At 43.0% G+C, this 19876-nt stretch overlaps 1 long non-coding RNA gene across 3 annotated transcripts; it reads right to left on the bottom strand.

Moving 5' to 3' along the window:
* Positions 1 to 1730: 1730 nt before the first annotated feature.
* On the bottom strand, positions 1731 to 2740 carry LOC127914864 (uncharacterized). Of its 3 annotated transcripts, none has more exons than XR_008089358.1 (4): positions 2490 to 2740; positions 2302 to 2338; positions 2191 to 2264; positions 1731 to 1780 (listed from the first exon to the last, which is right to left on the bottom strand). It is a non-coding gene; the product is annotated as an uncharacterized LOC127914864 (long non-coding RNA). The 3 variants fall into 3 exon arrangements; XR_008089357.1 differs by lacking the exon at positions 1731 to 1780 and adding an exon at positions 2107 to 2153; XR_008089359.1 differs by lacking the exon at positions 1731 to 1780 and adding an exon at positions 2107 to 2153 and having other exon boundaries at positions 2527 to 2740.
* Positions 2741 to 19876: the final 17136 nt, after the last annotated feature.

Here is a 19876-nt window from a genome sequence, read left to right as displayed (position 1 = left end):
GAGTTCCTCTGTGGAGATGGGAGAACGTTTCAGAAGGACAACCATCTCTGCAGCACTTCACCGATTCAGGCCTTTATTGTAGAGTGGCCAGCCAGAAGCCATTCCATACCAAAAGGCACTTGACAGCCCACTTGGAGTTTGCCAAAAGGCATCTAAAGGACTCTCAGACCATTAGAAATAAGATTTGATGGTCTGATGAAAACAAGATGTAACTATTTTGCCTGAATGCCAAGCGTCACGTCTGGAGGAAACCTTGCACCATCTCTACGGTGAAGCATGGGGGTGGCAGCGTCATGCTGTGAGGATGTTTTTCAGTGGCAGGGACTGGGAGAAACCTTGCACCATCCCCACGGTGAAGCATGGTGGTGGCAGCATCATGCTGTGGGGATGTTTTTCAGCGGCAGGGACTGGGAGAAACCTTGCACCATCCCTACGGTGAAGCATGGTGGTGGCAGCATCATGCTGTGGGGATGTTTTTCAGCGGCAGGGACTGGCAGACTAATCGGGATCGAGGGAAATATGAAAGACGCAAAGTACAGTGAGATCCTTGATGAAAACCTGCTCAGGACCTCAGACTGGGGGTGAAGGTTCTCCTTTCAAAAATTTCCCCAAAACTTTTTTTGCTTTGTCATTATGTGATACTGTGTGTAGATTGATGAGGGGGAAAAAAAACAATTTAATCAATTTTAGAATAATAATAATAACTGAAACAAAAGGTGGACAAATTCAAGGGGTTTGAATACTTCAAGAATGCACTGACAATGTTGGCCAGCCATTTAAGATCTCGTACACGCCTGACATGTTGGCCAGCCATCTCTGTACCGTTAGTACCCTGCTGAGTACCCACTTAATATTCTGGAAATGTCTCTCTTTATCTCCCTCTCTCTCTCCCTCTCTCCCTCGCTCTGTTTATCTGTTTGTTTGTTTCTCTCTCTCTCTCTCTCTCTCTTACAGTCCCTTGCTGAAAACAGCCGATGCCTTGTAAATACTCACCCACCAGCCCAAAGACTGAGACAAAAAAGGGAGGGTAAGGAAGAAAAGAAGAAGCGCACGAGCATCGATCTCCCTCCTCCTCCTCCTCCTCCTCCTCCTCCTCCTCCTCCTCCTCCTCCTCCTCCTCCTCCTCCTCCTCCCTCCTCCTCCTCCTCCCTCCTCCCCTCCCTCCTCCTCCTCCTCCTCCTCCTCCTCCTCCTCCTCCTCCTCCTCTCCCTCCTCCTTCTCCTCCTCCTCCTCCCCCCTCCCTACTCCTCCCTCCTCCTCTCCTCCTCTCCCTCCTCTCCCTCCTCCTCCTCCTCCTCTTCCTCCTCCTCCTCCTCTCCCTCCTCTCCCTCCTCCTCCTCCTCCTCCTCCTCCTCCTCCTCCTCCTCCTCCTCCTCCTCCTCCGTCGTGTCTCTGGGATAACACACTATTGATGAGCTGGAATTGCTTTTGAAGGCAGACAGATTGATACAGTATAATGGTGTAGTGGCCCCCCGAGGCCTGTACTGTCAGCCTGATTGCTCCGACCTTGATAATCTGGTCATTTGCATTGCGGCTGGTGGACCCTCTTTTGTTGTAACGTCTATTCATGTATTCCCTGGAGGCCTTCATGCGATCGCACCGTGCAGAGAAGCGCGCGCAGGAGGGGTTTCAGAGGAATGCTGTGAATCCCTGGTTCTGAGCAGGATGCTGTGTATCATGAAAGGCCACAGGTAGCTTAGCAGTTATAGTGTAGGGCCAGGAACTGACCCTGTAAAACAACACCTATCATACTACTATGACTGACCCTGTAAAACAACACCTATCATACCACTATGATTGACCCTGTAAAACAACACCTATCATACCACTATGACTGACCCTGTACAACAACACCTATCATACTACTACTATGACTGACCCTGTAAAACAACACCTATCATACTACTATGACTGACCCTGTAAAACAACACATATCATACTACTATGACTGACCCTTTAAAACAACACCTATCATACTACTATGTCTGACCCTGTAAAACAACATCTATCATACTACTATGACTGACCCTGTAAAACAACACCTATCATACTACTATGTCTGACCCTGTAAAACAACATCTATCATACTACTATGACTGACTCTGTAAAACAACACCTATCATACTACTATGACTGACCCTGTAAAACAACACCTATCATACTACTATGAATGACCCTGTAAAACACCACCTATCATACTACTATGACTGACCCTGTAAAACAACACCTATCATACTACTATGACTGACCCTGTAAAACAACACCTATCATACCACTATGACTGACCCTGTAAAACAACACCTATCATACCACTATGACTGACCCTGTACAACAACACCTATCATACTACTACTATGACTGACCCTGTAAAACAACACCTATCATACTACTATGACTGACCCTGTAAAACAACACATATCATACTACTATGACTGACCCTGTAAAACAACACATATCATATTACTATGACTGACCCTGTAAAACAACACCTATCATACTACTATGACTGACCCTGTAAAACAACACCTATCATACTACTATGACTGACCCTGTAAAACAACACCTATCATACTACTATGACTGACCCTGTAAAACAACACCTATCATACTACTATGACTGACCCTGTAAAACAACACCTATCATACTACTATGACTGACCCTGTAAAACAACACCTATCATACTACTATGACTGACCCTGTAAAACAACACATATCATACTACTATGACTGACCCTGTAAAACAACACATATCATACTACTTACTATGACTGACCCTGTAAAACAACACATATCATACTACTATGACTGACCCTGTAAAACAACACCTATCATACTACTTACTATGACTGACCCTGTAAAACAACACCTATCATACTACTATGACTGACCCTGTAAACAACACCTATCATACTACTATGACTGACCCTGTAAAACAACACCTATCATACTACTATGACTGACCCTGTACAACAACACCTATCATACTACTATGACTGACCCTGTAAAACAACACATATCATACTACTATGACTGACCCAGTAAAACAACACCTATCATACTACTCTGTCTGACCCTGTAAAACAACACCTATCATACTACTATGACTGACCCTGTAAAACAACACCTATCATACTACTATGACTGACCCTGTAAAACAACATCTATCATACTACTATGACTGACCCTGTAAAACAACACCTATCATACTACTATGACTGACCCTGTAAAACAACACCTATCATACTACTATGACTGACCCTGTAAAACAACACCTATCATACTACTATGACTGACCCTGTAAAACAACACCTATCATACTACTATGACTGACCCTGTAAAACAACACCTATCATACTACTATGACTGACCCTGTAAAACAACACCTATCATACTACTATGACTGACCCTGTAAAACAACACCTATCATACCACTATGACTGACCCTGTAAAACAACACCTATCATACTACTATGACTGACCCTGTAAAACAACACATTTCACTGCAGCTATCATTTTTCTTTACATTATACTGTTATCTGGTGTGACAATAAAGCATACTTAGTCCTTCTGTAGCTCAGTTGGTAGAGCATGTTGGTTGGTAGAGCATGGCGCTTGTAACGCCAGGGTAGTGGGTTCGATTCCCGGGACCACCCATACGTAGAATGTATGCACACATGACTGTAAGTCGCTTTGGATAAAAGCGTCTGCTAAATGGCATATATTATTATATTATTATACTTATTTGCAGTCATCCTGCTTGTATTGTCACTGCAAGCGGGTTATTTTATTCAAATGTATTATGTGTCTGGTATAACCTCCACAGACGATGTGGCTGTGCACGAAGAGGGATCTCTCTAAGCTTTCTTTGGCAGCTACTTCCTGAACAAAGATTCCTTTGTCTTTATTTTCCTTTGGCAGCCACTTCCTGAACAAAGATTCCTTTGTCTTTATTTTCCTTTGGCAGCTACTTCCTGAACAAAGATTCCTTTGTCTTTATTTTCCTTTGGCAGCTACTTCCTGAACAAAGATTCCTTTGTCTTTATTTTCCTTTGGCAGCCACTTCCTGAACAAAGATTCCTTTGTCTTTATTTTCCTTTGGCAGCTACTTCCTGAACAAAGATTCCTTTGTCTTTATTTTCCTTTGGCAGCCACTTCCTGAACAAAGATTCCTTTGTCTTTATTTTCCTTTGACAGCCACTTCCTGAACAAAGATTCCTTTGTCTTTATTTTCCTTTGGCAGCCACTTCCTGAACAAAGATTCCTTTGCCTTTATTTTCCTTTGGCAGCCACTTCCTGAACAAAGATTCCTTTGTCTTTATTTTCCTTTGGCAGCCACTTCCTGAACAAAGATTCCTTTGTCTTTATTTTCCTTTGGCAGCCACTTCCTGAACAAAGATTCCTTTGTCTTTATTTTCCTTTGACAGCCACTTCCTGAACAAAGATTCCTTTGTCTTTATTTTCCTTTGGCAGCCACTTCCTGAACAAAGATTCCTTTGTCTTTATTTTCCTTTGGCAGCCACTTCCTGAACAAAGATTCCTTTGTCTTTATTTTCCTTTGGCAGCCACTTCCTGAACAAAGATTCCTTTGTCTTTATTTTCCTTTGGCAGCCACTTCCTGAACAAAGATTCCTTTGTCTTTATTTTCCTTTGACAGCCACTTCCTGAACAAAGATTCCTTTGTCTTTATTTTCCTTTGGCAGCCACTTCCTGAACAACGATTCCTTTGTCTTTATTTTCCTTTGGCAGCTACTTCCTTTGTCTTTATTTTCCTTTGGCAGCCACTTCCTGAACAAAGATTCCTTTGTCTTTATTTTCCTTTGGCAGCTACTTCCTGAACAAAGATTCCTTTGTCTTTATTTTCCTTTGGCAGCTACTTCCTGAACAAAGATTCCTTTGTCTTTATTTTCCTTTGGCAGCCACTTCCTGAACAAAGATCCCTTTGTCTTTATTTTCCTTTGGCAGCTACTTCCTGAACAAAGATTCCTTTGTCTTTATTTTCCTTTGGCAGCTACTTCCTGAACAAAGATTCCTTTGTCTTTATTTTCCTTTGGCAGCCACTTCCTGAACGAAGATTCCTTTTGTCTTTGAATTGACTTCACTCCTTCGGCCAAAGTGCAGTAGTAGTCTACTGAGAGAGAGCTTTGGGATATTTCCATATTTGAAAGTTTGCAAGTTGTTGGTTTACCACTTTAATGAATGACTTTCGGATTACATCTAAAAGTCCCAGGTGCCCATTTTAATATTTTTTTTGACTGTACTCATTATGCTAATGATTTGCAGTAATCAATACCTCACTTATCCTGAAATCTATTGAAACACCTGATTTGTCAAGTTCTGACCATAGTTTTTTTTTCATATTTTCTTTGTTTTAGTGTGGTCAGGGCGTGAGTTGGGTGGGCAGTCTATGTTTCGACTATCAAATTGGTAACATTTCATTTCGACTATCAAATGGTACTGCAAAGATGGTTAGAGGTCCACACATCAGAGAATGTTGACATGAATGGGAATAAAGTATCGTTTTAAATTATACGGTCAATTCTGCATAGGAAACGTATTGAAATCATAGACATAGAGATAATAGAATAGTCATGACCTTTTCAGTTGACACTCGTGAGTAATTAGAAGTAAAACATGTTGGTACAATGTCAATGGTGTAACCAGCTAAATTTCCAGTGGTCTAAAGGGAGAGGTCCCATTCTATGAAGTCTATTTCTATGATTGAAATGACACCCATCTTGTATTCAAGAGCATGTTGTGTCTCAAACGATGGCAGGCACAATACAACACACAAAAAAAACTCAGACGATGTGAAATAAGCTACAACATAATACTGTATGTGAATATGATATATTTTTGGTGGGAGTTTACGGTTTTTAGATTATTGAAGTTTTAAAGGTAGGGGTTTGTCGAGTACTCAAAGGAAATCAGTATCGTAACGGATATGGAGAATTTTCCAACTGCGATTATGACAAGAGTGTTTTTTTTACTGTTAATATCCGTGATCAGTTCAAATTAATTTTCAGCTGCCAGCATGAGTCTCTCTTCCACTCAAACAACGTGAAACACTATGTGCTCCAAACAACTACTGGCTAGTTCTTCTGTCTGTAAAGAAATGGGGAGGGGTATCGGTTGAGGCTGCTGCAACGATTGGATTAGAACAACAATTTAGTTTTTTCTGTGGACTCGGCTGAGGCCATACGGTTGTTTAGCCTGTCTACTTGGCTGAGGCCAAATGGTTGTTTAGCCTGTCTACTTGGCTGAGGCCAAATGGTAGTTTAGCCTGTCTACTTGGCTGAGGCCAAATGGTAGTTTAGCCTGTCTACTTGGCTGAGGCCAAATGGTAGTTTAGCCTGTCTACTTGGCTGAGGCCAAATGGTTGTTTAGCCTGTCTACTTGGCTGAGGCCAAATGGTAGTTTAGCCTGTCTACTTGGCTGAGGCCAAATGGTTGTTTAGCCTGTCTACTTGGCTGAGGCCAAATGGTAGTTTAGCCTGTCTACTTGGCTGAGGCCAAATGGTAGTTTAGCCTGTCTACTTGGCTGAGGCCAAATGGTTGTTTAGCCTGTCTACTTGGCTGAGGCCATATGGTTGTTTAACCTGTCTACTTGGCTGAGGCCAAATGGTTGTTTAGCCTGTCTACTTGGCTGAGGCCAAATGGTTGTTTAGCCTGTCTACTTGGCTGAGGCCAAATGGTTGTTTAGCCTGTCTACTTGGCTGAGGCCAAATGGTAGTTTAGCCTGTCTACTTGGCTGAGGCCAAATGGTAGTTTAGCCTGTCTACTTGGCTGAGGCCAAATGGTTGTTTAGCCTGTCTACTTGGCTGAGGCCAAATGGTAGTTTAGCCTGTCTACTTGGCTGAGGCCAAATGGTTGTTTAGCCTGTCTACTTGGCTGAGGCCATACGGTTGTTTAGCCTGTCTACTTGGCTGAGGCCAAATGGTAGTTTAGCCTGTCTACTTGGCTGAGGCCAAATGGTAGTTTAGCCTGTCTACTTGGCTGAGGCCAAATGGTTGTTTAGCCTGTCTACTTGGCTGAGGCCAAATGGTTGTTTAGCCTGTCTACTTGGCTGAGGCCAAATGGTAGTTTAGCCTGTCTACTTGGCTGAGGCCAAATGGTAGTTTAGCCTGTCTACTTGGCTGAGGCCAAATGGTTGTTTAGCCTGTCTACTTGGCTGAGGCCATACGGTTGTTTAGCCTGTCTACTTGGCTGAGGCCATACGGTTGTTTAGCCTGTCTACTTGGCTGAGGCCAAATGGTAGTTTAGCCTGTCTACTTGGCTGAGGCCATATGGTTGTTTTAGCCTGTCTACTTGGCTGATGCCAAATGGTAGTTTAGCCTGTCTACTTGGCTGAGGCCAAATGGTAGTTTAGCCTGTCTACTTGACTGAGGCCATATGGTTGTTTTAGCCTGTCTACTTGGCTGATGCCAAATGGTTGTTTAACCTGTCTACTTGGCTGAGGCCAAATGGTTGTTTAGTCTGTCTACTTGGCTGATGCCAAATGGTAGTTTAGCCTGTCTACTTGGCTGAGGCCAAATGGTAGTTTAGCCTGTCTACTTGACTGAGGCCATATGGTTGTTTTAGCCTGTCTACTTGGCTGATGCCAAATGGTTGTTTAACCTGTCTACTTGGCTGAGGCCAAATGGTTGTTTAGTCTGTCTACTTGGCTGAGGCCATATGGTTGTTTTAGCCTGTCTACTTGGCTGAGGCCAAATGGTTGTTTAGTCTGTCTACTTGGCTGAGGCCATATGGTTGTTTAGCCTGTCTACTTGGCTGAGGCCAAATGGTTGTTTAGCCTGTCTACTTGGCTGAGGCCATACGGTTGTTTAGCCTGTCTACTTGGCTGAGGCCAAATGGTTGTTTAACCTGTCTACTTGGCTGAGGCCAAATGGTTGTTTAACCTGTCTACTTGGCTGAGGCCAAATGGTTGTTTAACCTGTCTACTTGGCTGAGGCCAAATGGTTGTTTAACCTGTCTACTTGGCTGAGGCCAAATGGTTGTTTAGTCTGTCTACTTGACTGAGGCCAAATGGTTGTTTAACCTGTCTACTTGGCTGAGGCCATACGGTTGTTTAGCCTGTCTACTTGGCTGAGGCCAAATGGTTGTTTAACCTGTCTACTTGGCTGAGGCCAAATGGTTGTTTTAGTCTGTCTACTTGGCTGAGGCCAAATGGTAGTTTAGCCTGTCTACTTGGCTGAGGCCAAACGGTTGTTTAGCCTGTCTACTTGGCTGAGGCCAAATGGTAGTTTAGCCTGTCTACTTGGCTGAGGCCAAATGGTAGTTTAGCCTGTCTACTTGGCTGAGGCCATATGGTTGTTTTAGCCTGTCTACTTGGCTGATGCCAAATGGTAGTTTAGCCTGTCTACTTGGCTGAGGCCATATGGTTGTTTTAGCCTGTCTACTTGGCTGATGCCAAATGGTAGTTTAGCCTGTCTACTTGCCGTTGTTCGGTAAGCCTACTGTGTCTGTCCATATAATTATTCCACTGCTGATGACGTCTGTCGTCGTGTCGTGAGCCAAGCCCATATACACTTATTGCTATTATTATTTATTCTGGCCCAGTTTACCGAGCTACAGATCATTAGAATGTAGATCGTTTATCTTAATTTTGTACAAATGTTGTGGCTTGAGTGTTGCGAGAGTTAAGTTTTCCTTCTCTCTAAAGCGAACCATCTAAATCTGTCTGGAATAAATGCAGCCAGTATTAGCCAGCCATGCACTAGGCTATTTATCAGCCTATTTCATTAATAATTCAATAGGACTAAGTAAGTAAATATTGTGCATTTTCATCTGTCGGGGTCGTTTACCTTTGAACAATGTACGTGAATGAGTGAAGGAACATTGCGATGCGTTCTGAGATGCCGTCTGAGTGACAGCGCAGTAATTCACACTTGATGTATAGCTTTAAAGCTTTACAGCTTTTCAATGATATCAAACTCAACCGTTGACATTTTCCAGTGGTGAAATTGATAACTCATGGTGTGCTGGCCGTACGCAAAATGGATGAACATGGAGCGCCTTCATTTCCTTTTTGTCATTCGGGTCCATTAAGTTACTTTCCATGGCAAACATGAAGTAGAAAGTTTAGTTTACATCAAATGGGATGCTGTCTAAAAAGAGATTGAATTCAAATGGATTTAATTTATAGAATTAACCTGAATATACATTATATGCAAAAGTATGTGGGTAGCCTAGTGGTTAGAGTGTTGGACTAGTAACCGGAAGGTTGCAAGTTTAACCCCCCCCCCCCCCACTGTTCCTAGGCTGTCATTGAAAATAAGAATTTGTTCTTAACTGACTTGCCTATTTAAATAAAGGTAAAAAATAAATAAAAATATGTGAACACCCCTTTGTCGAATCGCTTAACATTAGTGCCCAACCTCACTAATGCTCTTGTGGCTGAATGGAAGCAAGTCTATGCAGCAATGTTCCAACATCTAGTGGAAAGCCTTCCCAGAAGAGTGGAGGCTGTTATAGCAGCAATGTTCCAACATCTAGTGGAAAGCCTTCCCAGAAGAGTGGAGGCTGTTATAGCAGCAATGTTCCAACATCTAGTGGAAAGCCTTCCCAGAAGAGTGGAGTCTGTTATAGCAGCAATGTTCCAACATCTAGTGGAAAGCCTTCCCAGAAGAGTGGAGGCTGTTATAGCAGCAATGTTCCAACATCTAGTGGAAAGCCTTCCCAGAAGAGTGGAGGCTGTTATAGCAGCAATGTTCCAACATCTAGTGGAAAGCCTTCCCAGAAGAGTGGAGGCTGTTATAGCAGCAATGTTCCAACATCTAGTGGAAAGCCTTCCCAGGAGAGTAGAGGCTGTTTATAGCAGCAATGTTCCAACATCTAGTGGAAAGCCTTCCCAGGAGAGTAGAGGCTGTTTATAGCAGCAATGTTCCAACATCTAGTGGAAAGCCTTCCCAGAAGAGTGGAGGCTGTTATAGCAGCAATGTTCCAACATCTAGTGGAAAGCCTTCCCAGGAGAGTAGAGGCTGTTTATAGCAGCAATGTTCCAACATCTAGTGGAAAGCCTTCCCAGGAGAGTAGAGGCTGTTTATAGCAGCAATGTTCCAACATCTAGTGGAAAGCCTTCCCAGGAGAGTAGAGGCTGTTTATAGCAGCAATGTTCCAACATCTAGTGGAAAGCCTTCCCAGGAGAGTAGAGGCTGTTTATAGCAGCAATGTTCCAACATCTAGTGGAAAGCCTTCCCAGAAGAGTGGAGTCTGTTATAGCAGCAATGTTCCAACATCTAGTGGAAAGCCTTCCCAGAAGAGTGGAGTCTGTTATAGCAGCAATGTTCCAACATCTAGTGCAAAGCCTTCCCAGAAGAGTGGAGGCTGTTATAGCAGCAATGTTCCAACATCTAGTGGAAAGCCTTCCCAGGAGAGTAGAGGCTGTTTATAGCAGCAATTTTCCAACATCTAGTGGAAAGCCTTCCCAGGAGAGTAGAGGCTGTTTATAGCAGCAATGTTCCAACATCTAGTGGAAAGCCTTCCCAGGAGAGTGGAGTCTGTTATAGCAGCAATGTTCCAACATCTAGTGGAAAGCCTTCCCAGGAGAGTGGAGTCTGTTATAGCAGCAATGTTCCAACATCTAGTGGAAAGCCTTCCCAGGAGAGTGGAGTCTGTTATAGCAGCAATGTTCCAACATCTAGTGGAAAGCCTTCCCAGGAGAGTGGAGTCTGTTATAGCAGCAATGTTCCTACATCTAGTGGAAAGCCTTCCCAGGAGAGTAGAGGCTGTTTATAGCAGCAATGTTCCAACATCTAGTGGAAAGCCTTCCCAGGAGAGTGGAGGCTGTTATAGCAGCAATGTTCCTACATCTAGTGGAAAGCCTTCCCAGGAGAGTAGAGGCTGTTTATAGCAGCAATGTTCCAACATCTAGTGGAAAGCCTTCCCAGGAGAGTAGAGGCTGTTTATAGCAGCAATGTTCCAACATCTAGTAGAAAGCCTTCCCAGGAGAGTGGAGGCTGTTATAGCAGCAATGTTCCAACATCTAGTGGAAAGCCTTCCCAGAAGAGTAGAGGCTGTTATAGCAGCAATGTTCCAACATCTAGTGGAAAGCCTTCCCAGAAGAGTGGAGTCTGTTATAGCAGCAATGTTCCAACATCTAGTGGAAAGCCTTCCCAGGAGAGTAGAGGCTGTTTATAGCAGCAATGTTCCAACATCTAGTGGAAAGTCTTCCCTGAAGAGTGGAGTCTGTTATAGCAGCAATGTTCCAACATCTAGTGGAAAGCCTTCCCAGAAGAGTGGAGTCTGTTATAGCAGCAATGTTCCAACATCTAGTGGAAAGCCTTCCCAGGAGAGTAGAGGCTGTTTATAGCAGCAATGTTCCAACATCTAGTGGAAAGCCTTCCCAGGAGAGTAGAGGCTGTTTATAGCAGCAATGTTCCAACATCTAGTGGAAAGCCTTCCCAGAAGAGTGGAGTCTGTTATAGCAGCAATGTTCCAACATCTAGTGGAAAGCCTTCCCAGAAGAGTGGGGTCTGTTATAGCAGCAATGTTCCAACATCTAGTGGAAAGCCTTCCCAGAAGAGTGGGGTCTGTTATAGCAGCAATGTTCCAACATCTAGTGGAAAGCCTTCCCAGGAGAGTGGAGTCTGTTATAGCAGCAAACGGGGGACCAACTCCATATTAATGCCAATGATTTTGGAATGAGATGTTTGACGAGCAGGTGTGATACTTTTGGTAATATAGTGTAGATACATGAAACGGTCTGTGCATAAAGACAGCACCTGCATCAATTGACTTTACAGAGAACCCCTGTGTCGTGTGTTGACCGTTGAGTGTCATTGACCGTAGACCGGATGTTTAGGAGCAGGAGGAGGATCTCAGCCAAGGTCAGCTGTAGGAGGACGTGACTTGGCTGTCGACGACACTAACCTTTCAATAAAGACATGTGGCTGACAGGAAGTGACACCAGTATTCGTGTGTGAAAAATAATCTCACCAGACTGATGTGTCAGAGCACCAGTAGTATTTCAGCTGGTCCAGAGGACAGAGGACAGAATTAAAGTACTGACCTGAAGTCTATGGAGTAGAGCTCAGGAGATTATTCTGTTTCTTCACTTCACATAATCCATTGGTGTTCTTGAAACAAATGTACAACCAGAACCGCCGCCTTATGTGGTGGGCTATAATGTAGAAGGATATAATGTACAGATCGCTTATGTGAAGGGCTCGGCGAATGTGGTTGCTGACGCGTTGGCTTTTGTTATTGCAAAACTAGGTTTGCAATTTTTGTGGTGGGCGTATTACGTTCCCCAGTTTATGTGTTGTAGTTTGTATGTTTGCATGTGTTTATTTCAGGAAATGGCTTCCTGAAATCCCTCAAGCAGCTGATTGGTCGACTCCATGGCTAATTGGAGAGCTGACCCCGCCCCCTCGTCAAGACTCAGCTGTCTCCAGTTACACATTCATTCAGAAGCTATATAAAAGCCAGTGTTCTGTTCAGGAGAGAGATTTTGCTGGAGGTAGATTTGCTAGAGAGATTTGCTGGGAGGTCATTGCAGAGATTTTGCTAGAGAGATTTTGATAGAGGTTGATTTTGCTGGGAGTTCATTGCTGAGAGTTGGTATGTTTTGTGAGTTTGTTGCTCAGATAGAGCTTATTTGATGTCCTTTGTTTCTTAGTTTGTTTGTGAAATTGTTTAATATTCTGTTTCATTTGTTCCCAGGGGGGAAGGGGAAGGCACCTAGGGAGTGCTTAGGCAAGAGGCCCACGGGCATACATATACCCGTAGCATATTCGCTGTCTAGGCACACTAGGTAAGACCTGGGCGGACCACCCCCCTGTATTTTGGTTAGGGCACCAGGTGGTGCTAAATTAGGTAAGTAGTGGGTTGGCAGGTAAGATAGGAGAGGGGGGGGCTTTGAGATTTACTTTCTTTGCTTTGGTTCTGTCCAGCCCCTTTTCCCCATATTCCTTTAATAAAGTCCTTGTAAAAGGTACCACATTCTGTCTGTTGTCATCCTTACTTGCACCTACAGTCCATACCTTTTTCACTTCACGGAGAGTTTAGTTGTAGCAGGGTGTTGCGTTCCCTCTTCATAGAGGCGTGCGTATCTCGCTCTCTCTCTCTCTCAAAAAAATCTAAACACACACAGACATACATTACAATTGTATATTTGTTTTGATTGACTGCTAAGAGGTATCTAAGGAAGCAAAATATGAATGCCTCTTTAGACAGTATGAGTAACACCTGTCAAACAAAGTACTACTGAGATTGTTAGCTGAACAATGTTGAAATGTCAGATTGATAAATACGGAAGAGTTTTTGCTTAGGTTTCCATCCCCTGTGCCAGTTCTTCAAGAAGCCCATGCAGGGAAGAACTGCTGTGGGAGTGTAGAGGCAAGATCCATGGGGTTTCACAATGATGCAAGCAGGGGCTCATTCAAACCTGTGTTTTCAACGTGAGACTATAAGCAATGCTCAGCAGTACTGACAGGGCAACAACGCATAGACCTGGTGTGATGTTAAACTACGCCAGCAACCTGACAAAGGCATGTCTTGGCATGAATCTCACAGGGAACCGGTCCGAAAGCATGTTCCTCGGTCTCCTGTTGTCTGTGGACAAAAAGGACTACACACACTGAAACAGTGGAGACACTGCAACCTTCAGACATTTTTTGACATTTTCCTTTAAAAAAAAAAAAGCCCCACTGAGGGAGAACAAAGAGTAACACCACCATGATGACGGATGTATCAAACCCAGAACCAACAGTTTAACAAAACCAAACAAATTGGTTTACACAAAAACAGCCTTACACAAATCAAAGTTATCGGCTGACTTACGAGCCCTTAATCAAAAATAGAGTTTAAAAAATGTCTTCAAGCGAGTCAGTGACAGTATTGCTACTGTTGCTAAGCAAAATACTTGACATTAAAAAAGGACCACACACAGAGCTCAAACTAACCCATACTAATCACTGGGAACAATGGCTGAGTGAGAGAGAGGCTGAGAGAGAGAGACAGAGAGAGAGGCTGAGGGAGAGGCTGAGAGAGAGTGAGAGGGAGAGGCTAAGAGAGAGAGAGAGAGGCTGAGAGAGAGAGAGAGAGGCTGAGAGGGAGAGAGAGAGAGAGAGAGAGGCTGAGAGAGAGAGAGAGGCTGAGAGAGAGAGAGAGCTGAGAGAGAGAGAGGCTGAGAGAGAGAGAGAGAGAGAGAGAGAGGCTGAGAGAGAGAGACAGAGAGAGAGGCTGAGAGAGAGAGAGCTGAGAGAGAGATAGGCTGAGAGAGAGGCTGAGAGAGAGAGGCTGAGAGAGAGAGATGCTGAGAGGTAGAGGGAGAGAGAGGCTGAGAGAGACAGAGAGAGAGAGGCTGAGAGAGACAGAGAGAGAGAGAGGCTGAGAGAGACAGAGAGAGAGAGGCTGAGAGAGAGTGAGAGGGAGAGGCTATAAGAGAGAGAGAGAGGCTGCGAGAGAGAGAGAGGCTGAGAGAGAGAGGCTGAGAGAGAGAGAGAGGCTGAGAGAGAGAGGGAGAGGCTAAGAGAGAGAGAGGCTGAGAGGGAGAGGCTAAGAGAGAGAGGGAGAGGGTGAGAGAGAGAGAGGCTGAGAGAGAGAGGCTGAGAGAGAGAGAGGCTGAGAGAGAGAGAGACAGAGAGAGAGGCTGAGAGAGAGAGAGAGGCTGAGAGAGAGGCTGAGATAGAGTCTGAGAGGGAGAGGCTAAGAGAGAGAGAGAGGCTGACAGAGAGAGAGGCTGAGAGAGAGAGAGAGAGAGAGAGAGAGAGAGAGAGAGAGAGAGAGAGAGGCTGAGAGAGAGAGGCTGAGAGAGAGAGGCTGAGAGAGAGAGAGAGAGAGAGAGAGAGAGAGAGCGAGACAGACAGAGAGAGAGGGAGAGAGAGAGAGACAGACAGAGACAGAGAGAGAGAGAGAGAGACTTGTCTTCATCTCTTCTTTACCTTGTCCAGAGGTGAGAGCAACAATAATCAAGAGGACAGAAATGAACGGACAAATGAGAATTGTAAGAGATTGCATTCAACAAGACATACTGAGGATAATTCAGTTTAATACGCATGGTGGTTCATCAGTCTAATCCATATTTTTCTTATGACATTTTTTCTATTTCTTAGTGTCTGAGTTTGAGGACAGGTCAGGTATGACAGAGGTCAATGCAATTGTGTTTCTCTGAATCATTAAAAACAGATATCAAATGTATCATAAATATTCTATTTATCTCTACAAAACCTCATTCACACACACACACACACACACACACACACACACACACACACACACACACACACACACACACACACACACACACACACACACACACACACACACACACACACACACACACACACACACACACACACACACACACACACACAGATATAGAATTCAAGAGAAACCCAGTAACAGATTAGACCCTATTATAAACACATTTAATCCAGTTTGCCTCATTAACTTTCACTGCTGTCAATGACTAACAGCCAGGTTGAACAGTAAACTGCTGTGGAGCTTGGGAGCGTTTTCAACTGTTTCGGCAACGGCTTTCATCATGTGCTTTTGTATTGGTAATGGAGGCCAGATAAAGTTACCATTTGCCAGCACAGAACTGTTCTGTTATTTCCCCTTTCTTTGGCAGGGTCAATGTGCTTTTGCAGACAGTGGCCATGTTTTAGCGTTTTTGGTAATGCTATTTCTGGGCCATTGGAGCCCTCCCCCTCCCTCCCTCCCTCGCCACCTGTGCCCTGTGTAAGGCACTATAGCCAGGCCTGTGAAAACACAGCCAGCGAGGGCCAGTCAGCCTGGCTTATTATACGCTACCAGCTGGAACCCATGGAGTGCCCACTTCACCCCTTAAAAGCTCACCCCCTTCCCCTCTCCCACTCCCTCCACTTCCACACCATCTGTTATCAATTAAGCTGAATTGTATCTTTTTTAACAAGGCGCTTAAACAGGTAGTTTTATAACTGGCAAACATGGATGAGGAGAGCAGAGGTAGGAGAAGAGAGGTTGGCTGGGGTGGACTGACTGATGCTGGTATGTCAGCCAGCTGTAAGTCCATCAGATCCCCATGTTACAAGGCGTATGCCGCACCTGTATCTGTAGGTCAGTAAAGGGGTTAACGCAAGTCAGACTTTCACCATTTGACGTGTCACTTCTGCACCAGGCGTGATCTGTTGTGAAAATGAAGAAAAATAAATAAATGTTTTTTTGTTGTTGTTCACATCCATATGGAACACTATGTGGGCCCGAGCCTGTCTTGTCTCCTCAAACTAAGACTAGGCCCAAGCTGAGTTAGCTGAACGTATTGCAGCGCACAAAATGCCTTTTGTTGAACACCTATTAGTGTTGAAATAAACAGGATATCTCTGTTGAACCCCTGTCTTTATTAGTTATTACTGAGGTGAACCCCTGTCTTTATTAGTTATTACTGAGGTGAACCCCTGTCTTTATTAGTTATTACTGAGGTGAACCCCTGTCTTTATTAGTTATTACTGAGGTGAACCCCTGAGGTGAACCCCTGTCTTTATTAGTTATTAATGAGGTGAACCCCTGTCTTTATTAGTTACTACTGAGGTGAACCCCTGTCTTTATTAGTTACTACTGAGGTGAACCCTGTCTTTATTAGTTATTAATGAGGTGAACCCCTGTCTTTATTAGTTATTAATGAGGTGAACCCCTGTCTTTATTAGTTATTACTGAGGTGAACCCCTGTCTTTATTAGTTACTACTGAGGTGAACCCCTGTCTTTATTAGTTATTAATGAGGTGAACCCCTGTCTTTATTAGTTACTACTGAGGTGAACCCCTGTCTTTATTAGTTATTAATGAGGTGAACCCCTGTCTTTATTAGTTACTACTGAGGTGAACCCCTGTCTTTATTAGTTACTACTGAGGTGAACCCCTGTCTTTATTAGTTACTAATGAGGTGAACCCCTGTCTTTATTAGTTATTAATGAGGTGAACCCCTGTCTTTATTAGTTATTAATGAGGTGAACCCCTGTCTTTATTAGTTACTACTGAGGTGAACCCATGTCTTTATTAGTTATTACTGAGGTGAACCCCTGTCTTTATTAGTTATTAATGAGGTGAACCCCTGTCTTTATTAGTTACTACTGAGGTGAACCCCTGTCTTTATTAGTTACTACTGAGGTGAACCCCTGTCTTTATCAGTTACTACTGAGGTGAACCCCTGTCTTTATTAGTTATTAATGAGGTGAACCCCTGTCTTTATTAGTTACTACTGAGGTGAACCCCTGTCTTTATTAGTTATTACTGAGGTGAACCCCTGTCTTTATTAGTTATTAATGAGGTGAACCCCTGTCTTTATCAGTTATTAATGAGGTGAACCCCTGTCTTTATTAGTTACTACTGAGGTGAACCCCTGTCTTTATTAGTTACTACTGAGGTGAACCCCTGTCTTTATTAGTTACTACTGAGGTGAACCCCTGTCTTTATTAGTTACTACTGAGGTGAACCCCTGTCTTTATTAGTTATTAATGAGGTGAACCCCTGTCTTTATTAGTTATTACTGAGGTGAACCCCTGTCTTTATCAGTTACTACTGAGGTGAACCCCTGTCTTTATTAATTACTACTGAGGTGAACCCCTGTCTTTATTAGTTACTACTGAGGTGAACCCCTGTCTTTATCAGTTACTACTGAGGTGAACCCCTGTCTTTATTAGTTACTACTGAGGTGAACCCCTGTCTTTATTAGTTACTAATGAAGTGAACCCCTGTCTTTATTAGTTATTAATGAGGTGAACCCCTGTCTTTATTAGTTATTACTGAGGTGAACCCCTGTTAGTAACAGTTACTACTGAGGTGAACCCCTGTCTTTATCAGTTACTACTGAGGTGAACCCCTGTCTTTATTAGTTACTACTGAGGTGAACCCCTGTCTTTATTAGTTACTAATGAAGTGAACCCCTGTCTTTATCAGTTACTACTGAGGTGAACCCCTGTCTTTATTAGTTATAATTGAGGTGAACCCCTGTCTTTATTAGTTATTAATGAGGTGAACCCCTGTCTTTATTAGTTACTACTGAGGTGAACCCCTGTCTTTATCAGTTACTACTGAGGTGAACCCCTGTCTTTATTAGTTACTAATGAAGTGAACCCCTGTCTTTATTAGTTACTAATGAGGTGAACCCCTGTCTTTATCAGTTAATACTGAGGTGAACCCCTGTCTTTATTAGTTATTAATGAGGTGAACCCCTGTCTTTATTAGTTACTAATGAAGTGAACCCCTGTCTTTATTAGTTATAATTGAGGTGAACCCCTGTCTTTATTAGTTATTAATGAGGTGAACCCCTGTCTTTATTAGTTATTAATGAGGTGAACCCCTGTCTTTATTAGTTATTAATGAGGTGAACCCCTGTCTTTATTAGTTACTAATGAGGTGAACCCCTGACTTTATTAGTTATTAATGAGGTGAACCCCTGTCTTTATCAGTTATTAATGAGGTGAAGCCCTGTCTTTATTAGTTACTAATGAGGTGAACCCCTGTCTTTATCAGTTACTACTGAGGTGAACCCCTGTCTTTATTAGTTATTAATGAGGTGAACCCCTGTCTTTATTAGTTACTAATGAGGTGAACCCCTGTCTTTATTAGTTATTAATGAGGTGAACCCCTGTCTTTATTAGTTACTAATGAGGTGAACCCCTGTCTTTATTAGTTATTAATGAGGTGAACCCCTGTCTTTATCAGTTATTAATGAGGTGAAGCCCTGTCTTTATTAGTTATTAATGAGGTGAATCCCTGTCTTTATTAGTTACTACTGAGGTGAACCCCTGTCTTTATTAGTTACTACTGAGGTGAACCCCTGTCTTTATTAGTTATTAATGAGGTGAACCCCTGTCTTTATTAGTTATTAATGAGGTGAAGCCCTGTCTTTATTAGTTATTAATGAGGTGAATCCCTGTCTTTATTAGTTACTACTGAGGTGAACCCCTGTCTTTATTAGTTAGCTACTGAGGTGAACCCCTTTCAGAAACAGCTATAATAACCACTATCCCACATCTTTCCATTTTGGTTTTCCAGGAGTTCATATTTCCTTTCTCTCGGCCTTCACTGATTTAATTGAGTTAGCTTGTCAACAAAAATGACTTGCTATTTTATTTGTAGTTCATATTTTATTCATTTAAAATAGGTAAGTCAGTTAATAAGAACAAATTCTTATTTAAATTGACGGCCTACCAAAAGGCAAAAAGGCCTCTTGCGGGGGGATTAAACATGAATAACAATACAATATAAACATAGGACAAAACACACATCATTATAAGAGTGACAACACAACACTACATAACGAGAGACCTAAGACAACAACATAGCAAGCCAGCAACACATGACAACACAGCATGGTAGAAACACAACATAACAACAACATGATAGCAACACAACATAACAACAACATGATAGCAACACAACATGACAACAACATGGTAGCAACACAACATGACAACAACATGGTAGCAACACAACATGACAACAGCATGGTAGCAACGCAACATGGTAGCAACACAACATGAAAACAACCTGGTAGCAACGCAACATGAAAACAACATGGTAGGAACACAACATAACAACAGCATGGTAGCAGCACAACATGACAACAACATGGTAGCAACACAACATGAAAACAACATAGTAGCAACGCAACATGAAAACAACATGGTAGGAACACAACATAACAACAGCATGGTAGCAGCACAACATGACAACAACATGGTAGCAACACAACATGAAAACAACATAGTAGCAATGCAACATGACAACAACATGGTAGCAACACAACATGACAACAACATGGTAGCAACACAACATGACAACAGCATGGTAGCAACACAACATGACAACAGCATGGTAGCAACGCAACATGGTAGGAACACAACATGAAAACAACATAGTAGCAACACAACATGACAACAACATGGTAGCAACAC

This window comes from Oncorhynchus keta, chromosome 34 (genome assembly GCF_023373465.1).
Source record: "Oncorhynchus keta strain PuntledgeMale-10-30-2019 chromosome 34, Oket_V2, whole genome shotgun sequence".
In the NCBI taxonomy this organism is placed as follows: domain Eukaryota; kingdom Metazoa; phylum Chordata; class Actinopteri; order Salmoniformes; family Salmonidae; genus Oncorhynchus; species Oncorhynchus keta.
This window is presented reverse-complemented; position numbering and strand designations above follow the sequence as displayed.